Source organism: Trichechus manatus, unplaced genomic scaffold (assembly GCF_000243295.1).
Source record: "Trichechus manatus latirostris isolate Lorelei unplaced genomic scaffold, TriManLat1.0 scaffold00085, whole genome shotgun sequence".
Lineage (NCBI taxonomy): Eukaryota > Metazoa > Chordata > Mammalia > Sirenia > Trichechidae > Trichechus > Trichechus manatus.
In genome coordinates, this window is record NW_004444021.1 from 6,025,258 (window position 1) to 6,040,105 (window position 14,848).

The window sequence follows — 14,848 nt, forward strand, 5'->3', positions numbered from 1 at the left end:
CCTAAATGTAAAGCCAAAAACTATAAAGTTCATAGAAGAAAAGTTAGGATCAACGCTACAGGCCCTAATGCATGGAATTAACAGGATACAAACCATAACCAACAACACACAAACTTCAGAAGATAAGCTAGATAACTGAGATCTTCTAAAAATCAAACACCTATGCTCTTCAAAAGACTTCATCAAAAGAGTAAAAAGAGAACCTACAGAATGGGAAAAATTTTTTGGACATTACAAGTCAGACAAAGGTCTAATCTCTATAATCTACAAGAAAATCCAACACCTCTACAATAAAAAGACAAATAGTCCAATTAAAAAATGGACAAAGGAAATGAACAGACACTTCACCAAAGAAGACATTCAAGTGGCCAACAGACACAGGAGAAAATGCTCACGATCACTAGCCATTAAAAAAATGCAAATTAAAACCACAATGAGATACCATCTCACCCCAGCATTACTGGCACGAATCAAAAACACTGGAAATAAATGTTGGAGAGGCTTCGGGGAGATCGGAACTTTCTTATGCACTGCTGGTGGGAATGCATAATGATACAAACATTTTGGAAAATGATATAGCACTTCCTTAGAAAGCTAGAAATAGAAATACCATATGATCCAGCAATTCCACTCCTAGGAATATATCCTAGAGAAATAAGAGCCGCCACTCGAATAGACATATGCACACCCATGTTCACTGCAGCATTGTTCACAACAGCAAAAAGATGGAAACAACCTAGATAAGTGGTAACTTTGGTGAAGGGTAAGACGGTACACAGTACTGGGAAGCCAGCATAAATTGTACAAGGAAAGGTCACAGAAGCTGCATAGACACATCCAAACTCCCTGAGGGACTGAATTGCTGGGCAGAGGGCTGTGGGGACCATGGTCTCGGGGAACATCTCGCTCAGTTGGCATAACATAGTTTATAAAGACAATGTTCTACATTATACCTTGGTGACTAGTGTCTGAGGTCTTAAAAGCCTGTGAGCAGCCATCTAAGATACTCCACTGGTCTCATCCCTTCAGGCACAAAGGAGAATGAAGAGAACAGGATACAAGGAAAAGATTAGTCCAAAGTTCTAATGGACCACAGCTACCAAGGCCTCCACCAGACTGAGTCCAGTACAGTTAGATGGTGCTCAGCTACCACCACTGACTGCTCTGACCAGGATCCCAAGAGAGGGTTCTGGACAGAGCTGGAGAAGGATATAGAACAAAATTATAACGTACAAAAAAAGACCACACTTACTGGCCTGACAGAAACTGGACAAACCCCAAGAGTATGGCCCCCAGACACCCTCTTAGCTTGGTGATGAAGTCACTCTCGAGGTTCACCGTTCAGCCGGGGATTGGACAGCCCCATAAAACAAAATGGGACTAATGAGGCACAGAAGTTCAGGGACAAGGACTAGAAGGCAATGGGGACAGGAAAGCTGGTGATAGGGAACCCAAGGTTGAGTAAGGACAGTGTTGACATGTCGTGGGGTTGTTAACCATTGTCATAGGGCAATATATGTACTAACTGTTTAATAAGAAACTATTTTGTTCTGTAAACCTTCATCTAAAGTATAACAACAACAACAACAAAAAAAATTATCTATGTGAGATCAAATTGACAACAGCAACTCAAAAGTTTTGATGGGAAGCCTAGCGGACAGCAAGTTGAAGACAATGGTGATGGAATAATTTGGAAAAGGATAGTGAGAATAGAAGCACAACTGGAAGAATGTAATTGATGTTACTGGATTGTACATGTAGAAATTTTTGAAATGGTGTATCTTTGGCTATTGTCACAGATTGAATTGTTTCCCCAAAAAAATGTGTGTAGCAACTTGGCTAGGTCATGATTCACAGTATTGTATGATTGTGTTATCTGATGTGATTTCCTTATGTGTTGTAAACTCTCACTATGATGAGATTACATGTTATCTTCTTATGTGTTGTAAATTCTATCACTGTGATGAGGTTATACTGATGAGGTTGACAAGATTAGATAAGGTCTTAATGCAATCCCCGTTGAGTTATAAAAGAGAGAAGTGAGCAGAGACACATGGGAACCTCATACCACCAAGAAAGCAGTGCTGGGAGTGGAGCGCGTCCTTTGGACCTGAGGTTCCTGCACTGAGATGTTCCCAGACCAACGGAAGACTTATGCATCACCAGGACCTTCCTCCAGAGCGGACAGAGAGAGAAAGCCTTCTCCTGGAGCTGATGCCCTGACTTTGGACTTGTAGCCTACTGGACTGTGAGAGAATAAACTTCTCTTTGCTAAAACCATCCACTCGTGGTATTTCTGTTAGAGCAGCAGTAGATGACTGAGACAGCTATGTATAAACAATATGTGTACTGTTTAATGAGAAAGTATTTGTTCTGTAAATCTTCACCTAAAGTACAATTAAAAAAAAAAATCTCAAAAAAAAAAAAAGTGATGGCTTTCTTACGGTTTATCGATTCTATTGTTGGGTTGTTTTCTCTTGTGATTTATTATAACAAACTGGAAAACATTTAGTAAATGCTGATGATATTTTACATTTATCTCTTATTAAAAATTGCCTTTAGTTGCAGAGGGGAGACTATCAGATAAGCATGGTAAAATTAAGATACTAAGAAGGATGGTGTCTTGGTTAGCTAGTGCTGCTATAACAGAAATACCGCAAATGGATTGCTTTAACAAAGAGAAATTTATTCTCTCACAGTTTAAGAGGCTAGAAGTTCAAATTCAGGGTGCTAGCTCCAGGGGAAGGCTTTCTCTCTCTACTGGTTCTAGGAGAAGGTCCTTGTCATCAATCTTCCCCTGGTCTAGGAGCTTCTCAGCACAGGGACCCTGGGTCCAAAGGATGCACTCCCTTCCTGGTTCTTCATTCTTCATGGTAGGAGGTTCCTCTGTCTCTCTGTCCCCTTCTCTCTTTTATATCTCAAAAGTTATTAACTCAAGGTACAACCTAATCTTGTAGATTGAGTCCTGTGTAATTAACATAACTGCCTCTAATACTGCCTCATTAACATCATGCAGGTAGATTTACAACACATAGGAAAATCACATCAGATGAGACAAAATGATGGACAATCACACAATACTGGGAATCCACTGTGCCAAGTTGACACACATTTTTGGGGGACACAATTCAATCCCAAACAGATGGTGTATAAGAGATACCAATCACCTCCTTCTCATTATCCGCCCCCCCCACCACCAGTGCTGATACTATAGGATATGCCAACATCTTTGATTATAGCATCTATACCCCTATTCTCTACTGGATCTGACCTATCTTCTCCTCTGGGCTACAAATAGTTGGACCTGGGTGAACATTTGACACAGGAGCAATCAGATTTTCTGCCATAAGAAATTTGGATCGGGAGTTTAAAAGTTTATAGTCATTGTCTGATGCAGAAACTAAAGGGAATTTTACAAAGTAACTGGAGGTTATACTTATTCAATCTGCATGCTGAGCAAATAATCTGAGAAGCTGGGCTATATGAAGAACTTGGCATCAGGACTGGAGGAAGAGTCATTAACAACCTGTGATATGCAAATGACATAACCTTGCTTGCTGAAAGTGAAGAGGATTTGAAGCACTTACTGATGAAGGTCAAAGACTACAGCTTTCAGTATGGATTACACCTCAACATAAAGAAAACAAAAATCCTTACAAATGGACAATAAGCAACATAATTATAAATGGAGAAAAGATTGAAGTTGTCAAGGAGTTAATTTTACTTGGATCCACAATCAATGTCCATGAAAGCAGCAGTCAAGAAATCAAACGATGCATTGCATTGGGCCAATCTGCTGCGAAAGACTTCTTTAAAGTGTTAAAGAGCAAAGATGTCATTTTGAGGACTAAGAAGCACCTGACCCAAGCCTTGATGCTTTCAATCACCTCATATGCCTGTAAAAGCTAGACAGTGAAGAAGAATTGATGCCTTTAAATTATGGTGTTGGTGAAGAATATTGACTATACCATGGACTTCCAGAAGAACGAACAAATCTGTCTTGGAAGAAGTAGCCAGAATGCTTCTTAGAAGCAAGGATGGTAAGACTTCGTCTCACATACTGTGGACATGTTATCAGGAGGGACTAGTCCCTGGAGAAGAACATCATACTTGGTAGACAGTCAGCAAAAAAGAGGAAGACCCTCAATGAGTTGGACTGACACAATGGGTTCAAGCATAGCAACGACTGTGAGGATGACACAGTACCAGGTGGTGTTTTGTTCTGTTGTACACAGGGTCGCTATGAGTTGGAACCGGCTCGATGGCACCTAACAACAACTGGAGGTTAGATCATAAGAAATTACCCCAAATGGCACAATGAGATGCAAAGAGATTGGAAATATAAAAAATGGTGAGAGGTAAGAATTAACTTGTTCAAGAGTATTCACGGGCAATTTGATGTCCCAGAAAAAGAGCTGGCCTCCTGCAGAGTTGCATGGAAGCAGCCTTGGGGCAAGATTTAATGCAATCCACCTTGGTCAATTACAAGGTTTGAACCCCAAATCATGGATCGTGGTAAGGAAGAAGCAGATTCCTCCTAAAACATGAAAGATGATGTGGCAAATAATGACACTTGTCTCCTGTCTCATACAGCTGCAACCACAAGTTAGGATCTGAGTCCCTTGCATGAGCCAGGGGAAAGGATTAGGGATGCCTCCCAAACATCAGTGTCAAGCTTTCTTGTAGGTCTGGGTCCATATTGTGTCCTGGCTCCTTTTCACACAATAAAAAAGGGTATTGCCTCCCAAATCATGCAAAAACCTTGGAACAAAGAAAACTCCAAACCTAGATAATTCACTGGTGAATTATAACAAACGTATAAAGAACTAATACCAATCTTGCACAAATTCTTCAAGAAATAGAGGAGGAAGGACTACTACTACCCTAATGAGTCGGAATTGACTGAATGGCAACTAACAACAACAATACCAAAACCTGATAAAAATAGTTCAAGGAAATTACCAGCCAATATACCTCATGAACATAGAGACAATTAACAAAATATTAATAAACCTTAACAAAATATTAACAAATTTAATCTGACAATAAATAAAAAGGAAAATGAATATGAACAAACCCACTGACGTCGAGTGAATTCCCACTCATAGCGACCCTATAGAGTTTCCAAAGCTGTAAATCTTTATGGAAGCAGACTGTCACATCTTTCTCTTGTGGAGCAGCTGGTGAGTTCATACCATTGACCTTTTGGTTAGCAGTGGCCGCTTTAACCACTGCGCCACCAGGCTCATTACATATGAACAAGTGGGAATTATTCCAGGAAGGCCAGGCTGATTGAACATTCAAAATACTACAGTTAGCAGAACAAAGGAAAGATAATATGGTCATTCAACAGATGTAGAAAAAAAATCATTTGACAAAATTCAGTGCTCATTCCTGAAAATCAAGAATATAAGAGAACTTTCTCAACTTATAAACAGAATCAACATAAAACTTTGAGTAAACATCATATTTAATGCCTAAACACCAAAAGATTTATTCACAACATGTAAACAAGGCAAGGATGACTACTGTCTTTACTGATAGTCTCTCTTATACTGGCATACTAGCTAGGTAAATATGGGAGAAAAGAAGAAAATTAAGAAGGAAAAAAGTAAAGCCGAAACCAGGGGTACAAAGGGGGCTTCAATTATATTTGAGTGTTCTATTTAAGTTCATTGTTGAGTACATGGGGTTTTTTTGTTTTGTTTTAATTTTAGTTTAACATGTATTTATACTTTATAAACTCTCTTTCAAATTAAAGCACGTTTTTAAAATAATGTGTAATCCAAGAGAAAAATATCCAACAGACTACTTAATTTGACTAAAGATAAGGACATAACCTTAGGTTATTTAAACTGGTTACTTTTTTAGGCAGGTGATAATTGGGTCTTATTATAATGACCACACGTGAAACTCCAGCTCCATTCAGAAGGCTAGGTTTCATTTCTACTATGTTGCACTCAGACTTAAAGTAGCCAGAGGAGCCCACACTCCTTTTTATTCAGCAAATTCCCAAACAGAAGATTGCATTATAAATTTCAACATTTTATACCTCCCTTCTGCTCAATGATTTCAGGGGAGGCAGTTGTGAAAAGGTTGGGAGAATTTGAAATATCAAGGGGAATACTGTCCAAGAACTGGGGCCCCATCATATCATTTAACAGTATGCAGATGATTTAGCAGTAATACCACCGGGCTTCTCGGAGTTCACAACTTCCATTCTCACGTCTGAAAATAGATCATAGCTCTGTTAACAGTTCACACTATTTTTCAAAATAGGACAGCAGAGCCTTTAATAACCAATATTTTAGGATGTATTGCCACTGCTATTATGTACCCTTAAATAAAGTGGGTAGACTTGAGGGGCACAGAAGAAACTCCCCAAAACTACATATTCACTTATAAATAAACTTGCATTGCCCACTAGACCTGCCAAAATAGTACAAACTTCATCTTCCTATTTAATTGTAACCAAGAGAACTTTATGGAAATTTAAATTCAAAGAGAGAGGGAGGTGGAGAGACACAAAGAGAGCAAAAGTGAGAGTGAGAGAGAACCCATGGAAAAGTATGAGAACGAAAGAGAGTAAGAGAGAGAACAAGATCAAGGCTTAAAGAGTGAGAGTGAGGGAGACATAGAAACAAATGAAAAAGCAAAGAGAGAAGCTCAGAGACCAAGAGTCACAGAAACAGAGGGAAGGAGGAAGGGAAAAACAGAGCAAGAAAGTAGAAGTGCAAGAGAGCACTAGAAATAGAATAATATGGAGAGAAAGGACACTACACATGAGAATCTTTTAAAACTCACACACAAGATAAACATCAAGCCTTAAAAGAACTGAAAAGTAATCAAGGAGCTTATTATATCTAATCTCTTGAGTTCACAAGATATTCTCATCCTTATTGTCTTCAATATGCTTGCTTTAGTTTCTTTTTCTCCTTACAGATTGACTTCCCTTTATCTATCCTCTAGAAACCCCGCTCCGCCTCGGCTCTCCCTCACCCCAGTTCATTCCTTGTCCTTACAAGCCCAGGTCTCTAACCGTGGTTTGCAAGGGCAGTGGGCTTGGTATTTGGCGCCAGATCTTACCTCATGCACAGGCCAGGATTTTGGCGCATGCACCGATCTGGAGAATCGTGTCTTTACCTGACCCCAGACCTGAGCATTGCGAGAAGGGAAAATATTCTTAGGCACACAGCACCACCCCAGCCCCTTTGCAAAGTGAAGTCCCACAACGCGGACTTTCTGTGAAGAGTGACTCAGCATGACTCAGCACCTGGATCCCCAAATCTGGGCATGGGAGAGCTCGGGGTATAGGGTTTCATGTGCTAATCCCTGCCCCCTGGGGACTCACAGACTTAAAAGGTCCCTGATCCCGCCAGGTGGGAGTGCGTGGTCTTTCCGCCATTAGGCCCCACGTTGCTCCTCATCTGTGCAGACAACAAATTGCCACTTTCCGTTTCTCTTGCAACTAGCGTCGATCTTATTTTGATCCGCTAATAGGACGGGAAGAGAGCCTAAGGAATTCAGTCACACTCTCCCAAGTGGATAGTAAGAAATGCTGCCATTAATAAATGATTCTAATTGGCTTTTCAATTGTGATTACCAGAGCTAATTAATTCCCTCTTTGAGCCTCAAATCCTAATCCCTCAAAGAGTTAATTTGATTGGTCAAACCTGAGTCAGGCGTCCATTCTTGACCTACTCAAGCAAGGCTGTATGGGGCAGGAATGTTATGGTATGTACAGTCACAGACAGGACTGGTTTTCTTAGAAGTAGGGTGTGAGCAGGGCAGGCACCTCAAAAGCCACCTACTACTACCTTTAGTTTAAATTATTAAAGAACACTCTAACAATGTAAAAGTTACCGGAAGAATGGTTATGTAAAACTTGATTGAAATTAATATTAATCTTTTTAGCCAATCTGGGCCTGGGGTCCATTCAGTATAGCTACTGATATGTGAGAGAAGACCTAGAGCTGAGAATGGTGCTAGGACCCATAGCAGGTGTTCTGGGCAGGCAGGGGAAAGAGGCAGGACTTGCATGGTGAGAGTAGGAACTGGTCCAAACCCCACTGCTGTCGAGTCAATCCAACACATAGTGACCTTTTAGGACAGAGTAGAATTGCCCTACCTATAGGGTTTCCTAGGCTGTAATCTTTATTGAAGCAGACTGCTACATCTTTCTCCCGCAGAGCAGCTGGTGGGTTCAAACCACCGATCTTTCGGTTAACAGCTGAGTGCTTAGACACTGTGCCACCAGGACTTACATTTAGGAGAAATAAGCTGATTGGAGAAGATTGTGGGCAGAAATGAAGGATGCTGACTTGTGAAATTTATTTTGGAGCACCTAGGCCAAACTACCTAATTTTGCCAGGAATGACGGCCAATTCAAAGCAGTGCATATTTACCTACTACAAGCCCCTGCGAAAGTAAAGGGGTGAAAGGCAAGAAATATTAAGCAACCATGTCAGGGAGTTTCTCTCTTAACTTCCACCTTCAAAAAAAAAAACCTTTCTTTGAGGCCCTGCTGACCCTTCCTTGAATCTCAGTTACCAACACCCTCTATTAGAAATCATCCGGTACTCCAGCTCTGTCGGTGATTCTGGCATGAACTAGAACCACTGTGTTAGCATACAGTACAGTAGAAATTACTGGGGCCATGCTCTGAAGTCATGCCAAACACATGCTTTGTAGACACGATAACCTTCAATAAAGATCACAAATGAATGTTTGCATTTCCAAGTGAGAACATTAACTCCAGGATTACCACCCAGAGAGCCATGTTCATGTTGCTGGGGCATGATTAATCTTGAAATATAAAAAAATAGAACTCCTTTCAATCATGTTTGGACTTCCAGTTCAAACCCGGTATGAAAACAACTGTTATATACAGAAATACTACTAAGGGTGCAAATTAAATGCACACAAAGAGGGATTTGGGCCAGGTTTCTGGAAGGCTGTTCGAGTTTAGCTCATGTCACTGTTGTGCAAACATAAATTAAAGAAGGGAAAGTGCCAATGTCCTGACCACATAACAGCATGAACCTAGCCTCAGGCCTAAAGTCTAAATTATCCGTTAATAATATTTTCAGTCTTATTCATTCGAACTGGACGATCCTTGGAGCAATTCATAAGAGTTCACTGCTCGGTGAGCGTTACTAGCCTGTATAAGTGAGGTAATATCATTCTCTCATGGTAGGAAGGAACAGAGGTAATTTACCAAATAGTACCCTACTGACCCGAAATAACTGATTTACCACATATAGAGGTTTCATTTTAAAGGGGATTTTACTTTCCAGCCTTATTGTAAGAGACTGAGATATTTAATGCCGATTAACAGTGTATTGGAATATTTTTATTCCTTACGGTCTTTTTTTTTTTTTTTTTTAAGTAGAAAGGTGCAGATTTAAGATTACAAGGTATTAACTTAATATTCTAGACCTGGAAATCGAAGCTATATTGGGCTCTGTTTCTATTATCACTTAGAATGTTTTTTCTTATGTAATTATTAAAATACAGAGCGCAAATGAGATTCTTTTAGCCTTAAAGTTTTAAACCAAGGTTATTATTTTAATTTCTGTGTTTCTCTGTATTCTATATCTTATAAAACAATTACAGTTTACATGTAATATTGGGGACTTCCCAGTCTGTAGTTTAGGGTCAAGTTACTGAAAATTAGACTGTTTCTTTCACTAAAGGAAGAGAGAAAGATCTCGGATAAGTAGTTAAAGTGAAACATTCACTTAGGTGGTTATGTAGAAAGATAGGTTATCACCTTATAGTATATCCTGTCACTGTGATTTCTGTTTAGAGGAATCATTTTCAGGATTATGTTGAGACCACTCAAAAATTCCACCATTGTAAAAAGCAAATTGCTTCTCAAGGCCAGAAAGTGGAAAACCCAATTGACTTGGGGGAGTAAGAGGAAGAAATAGTTACTGAAACACAATTCCAAATGCTCTGAGAACTGCATATCGTATTTTGTCCTGTGGGTCTCTGAAGGTCTCAACTGACAATAACGTTGTTGCTAACCCCAGTGATACTCCCACTGAGTCGTTTAGGGTTCTCTCATCATTAAATAAGAGACATTTTGTGGAATTGATAAATATAGTCTTCAAACATTAACTAAATAATCCTCCCAATAGTCTGGTAAAACAGATGGAGAGAATAGAACAGAGAAGTTGTTAAGGGGCTTAATTTAGTCCATAGAGACAATCCTGTGACTAAGTGAGAATTGGACCTCCCGAGTTCATGACACCTTCTCTTCCATTTTTTACTTATAAATAGCAAACAAGCCTCCAAAACCACAACCACCTCCACCCCACCCCCTCCCTTGTGATTGTCTTTAATTATTTCAATTTAATCAAGAATAGGACACAGTACTGTTGAGGAGGAAATGATAGCTTACTCATGTATATATTTTCTCATGTATATATTCATAAGCATTCAAATATCTTTTTATAGGACATTATTTCAAATAGATAAACTTTTTTTTCCTTTTTTTTGAAGGAGCAATTTAGGCTAAAACAAACTGTTTTTAATCAGCCTCTGAATTGTATCCACTTCTTACTCCTTGTTACAGTCAACTCCTGTTTAATTATGTGGAGTAAGTTCAATTATTGGTTTTTTTATTGGCAACAGCATTTTGTTAGGCACTGAGGTGGCGTAAATGAACATGATATGGCTGCCACCTAGAAGGAACCCATGATGGGAAGGGGAAATGATGGCTAAACAAATAATTATGGTCATAGTTATGACAATAATTCTTGTGAGTTTATTATGTTCCAGACCCTGTGCTAAGCATGCCTCACTTAATGTGATCTTTTGAAATAGGAACTGTTTCTAGTCCCATTTTTATAAACCATGGAACTAAATTTTGCCAGGTTATTGCCTTTCACACTGACACAGGTAAATAATTAATACCTTCTTCTCTGATTCAAGGCTTAGTAGTAAATTAAAAGATTGATGAATCTTTAATACTTTGATTTTCATGTAATTTTTCTACGTAGAGCTTGTCTGATGGTTGTATTTCTCAATATAGTGAATAATTTTCATAGTGGTTTATATTTTTATGATTTTTCTTGGCTTGAGTTCTATCCCCAAGTCCAATCAACTCTGGGTCAGTGACAAATACCATTTCAGAACCTGCAGAGTTGAAAACTATTTTGACAATTATTTCTAGGTCACGCTACCCTGTCAGTTTTTGTGGTTAGTGAGTTTTTTCTCAAATACCAGCTGGTCCTTGGAACTTTTCCTGAATTTCAGACAGATGTGAACGTTACTTTTCTATTGCTGTTTATAAATATCCCTTCATTGTTTATATTAGCTTTTCTACCTTATTCATATGATATCCTTTTTAAAATGGTAAACATCTTGAGGATATTGGCTAAATTTGGATTCTTCAGAGTATATAGTAAGTCTTAATAGATATTTGCTACTTTGAAATGAGTTTTACTTTTTTGAAAAGACGGAGACGAGGTCTTTAAACTTTCCTTGCGTAATCTATTCAATATTTCCATTTCTCTACCTGTCTTTTACTTATTCCTTCTTGTTTCAGAGAAGTAGAGGTCTCCCTTCCTTTCCAAAAGTGGCCACACCATTGTTGCACAATGGTCATCCTTAATCTATTTTTCTCCTTGGCCACTCCTCCCTCTCAGCAGCTCTCATAGCCATCTCTCCCTTTCCTTATAATTGATAAGCCTTACTTTGATTGTCAAAATTCCTTTCAAAGAATACACTATAAAGAACTGAGAAAAAAGAGTAACTTTACAGTGGCAAAACATGACAAACACTACCCCAGTCAGATGATCAAGGTCAACATCAATAGTAAAAATCACATTGTTAGTATGTTGTCTTGATATGATGTTATAAAAGTGGCACTTCACCTCTGTGGTCTTCCTCCCAAGAATCCATTACCCCAGTCTAACCATGAAAAAAATAAAGACAAATTCCAATAAAAGAGTATTCTACAAAATGCCTTACCAGTACTCCTCAAAACTGCCAAGGTCATCAAAACCAGAAAACTCTGAGAAACTATTATAACCAAGAGGAGTCTAAAGAAACATGACAACTAAATGTAATGTAGTATCCTAGATGAGATCCTGGAACAGAAATTAGGTAAAAACTAAGGAAATCTGAATAAGTATGGATTTTAGCTAATGATAGTGTATCCACATTGGTTCATTAACTGTAACAAATACGACATACAAATGTAAGATGAAGATGTTTATAAAAGAAGAAACTGGATATGTGGTATATAGAAACTCTTTGCATTATCTTCTCAACTTTTCTATAAATACAGTATCATCCTAAAAATAGTCTATTTTTAAAAAAATGTTTAATCTTTATAATAACACTGTCTGAGGGAAATATAAGCCACATATGTAATTTTTTACATTTTCTAGAAACTACATTTTAAAAATCCAAAAGAAACACATGGAATCAATTTTAATAATATATTTTTATAGCCCCATACATCAAAATATTATTTCAATATGTAATTGATATAAAAATTCTTAATTCTTAATCCTGTGTTTTGGTGATAAACTTATATGTGTATTAGTTTCCTAGGGCTGCAATAACAAAATACCATAAACTGAGTAACTTAAAATAACACAAATTTATTATCTCACAGTTCTGGAGGCCGGAATGCCCGAAGTCCAGAATCAAAGTGTCCACTGGGTTGGTTCCTTCTAAAGGTTCTGAGGCAGAATCCAGTCTATGCCTCTGTCCTAGCTTCTAGTGGCTGCTGGGAATTCTTGGCATTCCTTGGCTTGTAGATTCTTTGCTCCAACCTCTGCCTCAGTCTTCACATTGTCTTCTCCTCCATGTGTCTCCTCTCCAGTCTGTGTCGTCTCCTCTTCTAATAAGAGCGCTTGTAATTGGATTTAGAGCCCACTCAGATAATCCAGGATGATCTCATCTTGAGATCCTTAATTGTATCTGCAATGACCCTTTTTCCAAATAAGATGACATTCATAGGTTTTAGGAGAACACATCTTTTGGGGGGCCACTAGTCAATGCACTATAACATGTAATACTAGAAATGACATAGGTGCCTGACACATAAACTACAACCCAACAACATGTAGACATTGCAATAGTTAAAGTAAACTGTCATACTACCAAAACAAAGTTGTGGTTAACAGAAAATATTTCACATTGCTTCCATTACTAACTGTAAATTAATTTAATTAAAAATTCAGTTTCTCTTTCACACTAGCCACATTTCAAGTGTTCAATAGCCAGTTGCGGCCACTGGCTGCCTTTTGAGCAGCTCAACTCCGTAATGTTTTGTTTGTTACTTGTTTCTGTTATTTATTATGGCATAACAAACTACTTCCCTCCCCCAATTAGTGGCTTAGAAGAGTACCAACTTATTATTTCTTTCAATTCTGTGGGTTGACCTTGTAGTCAATTTCCTGGTCTTGCTGCAGCTTTCTTATGCTGATGGAATCAGAGGGGAGGTGGGGCTGGAATGTCCAAAAAGGCCTTACTCACAGGGACAGTTGGAAGACTGGGCTGAGCTAGAATGCTGGTATGGCCAGGCCTTCCTCTCCTTCCCTGTAGTCTCAGAGCCTCTTTCTCTACACATGCCCTTTGCATGTGGTCTCTCCGTGTGGTCTCTCCAGCAGGACAGATATATTGCATAATGGTTCACAGCTCCCAAAAACTCCAGAGTAGAAACTGACAGGCATTCTTAAGGCTTAGGTTTGGGACTGGCACAGTCACTTCTGCTGCATCTCATTGTCTGAAGTGAGTCACAGAGCCAGCACAGATTCAAGATGAGAGGGAAATATACAAGGACATGAATACCAGGAGGTGAGGTTTATTGTGGGTCACCCTGGAGACTAGTACTCTAGAGTATCAGCTTACTTTTCAGCAAATATTTATTTAATCTCATTTTGAACACCATAAAGGCACAGAATTTGCCTCATAACTGTTTCCCCAATGTTTCCAGGATAAAATTTTACATATAGCACCAATAATAATACTATCAATAAGATGATTAATAATGAGAACTTATCTTGGGCCAGAAACTATTCTTAAATGCTTCACAAAAATTGTGTTAATTTTCACAACAATGCTATGAATTATGTACTGTTTTATAAAAGTAACAGAGGCACAGAGAAGTAATATGCTCAGTAAATAGGGGAGCTGGTATCCAAACCCAGGTGGTCGTGTCAATCTGATTCTCCTCCTCTATTTGTTAAGTGTTTAAGAGTTAAATTTGTTGACTTAACTTTAGGGGAAAAAAAAAGAAAAACAAGAATGGAAACAAATTTACGGATCAATATTCTAAATCCATAATGTTATTCTTGTTATGCTTAAAGAAGTTCTAATTAATTCAAACTTCTTAGAGTCAGCATTACTTACATATGCCGTGAAAAGCTCTCTTTCTCTCATTAAATCCTATACTTCTGGTTGTGTGAAAATTTCTGCCAATTTTACACATCCTATTCACGTAGAAGCCAAAGTGAAGCACATTTTTATCTAATCACCCAGTAATTCAGGGCTCTTTCTGCTGACCTTAAATTTTTTCTCCTCCTTTGTAATCACTGAAGACTCCTCAATGACATTACAAGTTTCATGTAATCTAATACGTTTGCATTCCATATTTTTCTTAGGCAAAGAAATCAACTCTGACAAAGTAATGACCTCAACATAATTGTCCTTAACCAAAAGGTTACAGTGTTCTCACCAGAATAATGGAGCTGGGAACCATTCTCTTTTGTGTCTCCACATCTTACTTTGCTCTGAACTCCTTAAACATAACAAATAATCATGCCTTATTAAGCACCTGCTCAATGAAGTTGGGAAATCAGACTATGGCAGTATTAAATCCCAACCT